Source organism: Armigeres subalbatus, chromosome 1, assembly GCF_024139115.2.
Source record: "Armigeres subalbatus isolate Guangzhou_Male chromosome 1, GZ_Asu_2, whole genome shotgun sequence".
Taxonomy (NCBI): Eukaryota; Metazoa; Arthropoda; class Insecta; order Diptera; family Culicidae; genus Armigeres; species Armigeres subalbatus.
The window spans coordinates 158,415,761-158,418,363 of NC_085139.1; positions in this window are offsets into that span (position 1 = coordinate 158,415,761).

Below are 2,603 nucleotides of genomic sequence, written 5' to 3' on the forward strand. Positions count from 1 at the left end.
TTCAGTGACTTGGTCACTATTTTGAGTCTAGTCACTAAAAAGTCACTATTTGCATCCAAAAGTCACTAAAGTCACTATTTTTCGGAAAATGGTCACTAAAGTCACTATTTTTACATTGCCTGTTGTATCGACCGGTAATAAAGTTAATCAGTTCAGTGCGTGTTTTTCGGAGTAGCTATCGAGCAAGCGTTGTGCAGTTCGTGTTTTAGTCGTCGCAAAGTAGTTAAGATATCGAATCAGTCTTCGGGAAAATACGTAAGAAACATGTTGCTTTTCCGGTTTTGTATCATCATGACTTGGCGTCGTTCAAAAGAAATACTTAGTCGCTTACCAAGGCGATTTCCAATATATTTCTTTCCCAACTAACATACTATTCCTAGATGAAGGGGATTCCTCGGTCTCTTGTAGCAATGAGTGTCGAACTAATTTTTCTCCCCTTATATTAATTGACTGTGAGGACGTGGCCGGCATCGTTATTGGTCTTGAATTAAGGAAACTCCGAAGCATGTATAGTGAGAATAGCTTTTTAGTCCTGAAAAAACTATTCAATTGGTGAGCTGTGCATTATTTGTTGTTTCTCGGCCAATCACGACTAGCACGTACGATGGGTACAGTTAATTAAGCTAAGCTATGCTATTTCTAGGGATTTTATTCAAATGGGCGTAATTGATTTTGACCTTGGTTTTTGGAACGACGAATTTGCGCTTCATTCAAACTATTTTCGTCAACTAATGTACCTAACATAAAGAATGGATTCCAATCTATCTGATAGTAACGTCAGTTGAACAAAATATGCTGAACAGAGAGAGTATTGGCCATTTCAAATTTCAAGGTCACGTACAATTAGGGTAACGGTACCAATAGTGGAGGTATTAGTAGATCCACAAAAGATCTTTCTAATTGATAATTATGGGAAATTAGCAGCTTTAATATCTTAGCCAATAGATAAACTAATAAATTTGCAAAAATGAGATAGAATTCATTTAACATCAACAATTACCAAATATTGCTTGCACCACTATTGGTACACTGTTCCTTTAGTGGCGGTAAAAAATAGTTTTGGTTCCCATAGTGGTGCTATCCATTGGTTTCTTATGTGACTCGCCACTATAAGCCATTTTATGAGACGTTTCGCAGTGGCCCGTTTATTTACTTCTAATGTTTTGTTTTGGTATGATCGCAGACAGACGTTTATGTTCATACATTTGAATTCGATTTTCTTGTGTAAATTTTCAAATCTAAATACGTTGGAATTGCATAGCACGCTAGCGCCGCCTACACAACTTATTGCTACATGAAAACTGACGTTTTGCCTTATCGCCTTCCACAGTTCTACCTCACCCCCGTTTGCCTCTCAACGAATAATGGAAGCAACACAGAAACAATCAACGCAAAGATCTTCCCGCACGGCTGCAAAAAAGCATTTCTATTTGCTTGACTTTATATTCAACTTTAAACAATCGAATTTTACAATATAACTAAGCGAATCACTTTACTTGCAGTTTATGCCTAGAGTAGATGATTGCAAAGCTACGTACAGTCACTCTCAAAATTGAGCGTACAGCATGGATTAGATGAATATATTCGAAAATTCCAAAGGAAATTTAATTGTTGGCTGGGTTGTTTTTAATGCATTTCAATATTTATCCCTTCCTTCAATGTATGCGTACATAAAATGGTTGAAAATTTTTCTCTAAAGTTCATTTATTTGAAAATAATCTCAAAATACGCCTATTAGATGTGACAAAATTGAGCGTACAGCTAATGTTTTTCTATAAAATTTCTTATTATTAACACGATTAATGTATTTTAATATTGATTTTTCATGATTATATTTATAATAATAAACATCCGCTACTTAAACATTCAATGTTTTGAAATTAAACCATGTTTTAATCAAAATGGCGAACAAGTAAGATGTATAAACAATGCTATTTAACAATTCAATGCTGCTGAGCAAAATAGATACTTTAAGATATGGATTTCACCGGCATCGTGTCTTATATATGATAGATAATCGAAATCGAGCGAAACATACGATAAATTTGGGAAAATTCAGTCGGTAAATGATGAAAACAGATGTAAACAGATGTAAACATATAAAGAAAACGACAAATGTTGGGAACGGCATATTTCAAATTAAGTATAACTTTATTTAAAAGTCGATGTATAGGTAGCTTATAAGCTCAGGACACTCATTAATAATAATATTAATAAAAGAGCAGCACACGGATACATTATAAGATGTCATTTTATATTTGAAGACTCAGTCACCGTAGGAACAAATTTGGTTGAATCATTTCAATTCACAAAGATATCATTAAATAAGCTGCCGAACTCTTAAAAAAGTTTATTTTTACTCGCCACATGGAAATCATCCAATTGTATCCCTTATGGTAACAGATCGTGGAGTTTAATCCAAATTTAATTATGAAATTACGATTTTAAGCTAACTTTTCAATATTCAATCAGAAGTGCTCTACGGGATTGAAAAGCTGTTTTTATGTTCGGTACCTTAACATGCACCTTGTACTTTTAGAATTTGACTGTGAATGATTGGACTGACTCTTAATGATAGACCTGAGACAATAACCGAGCTTTAA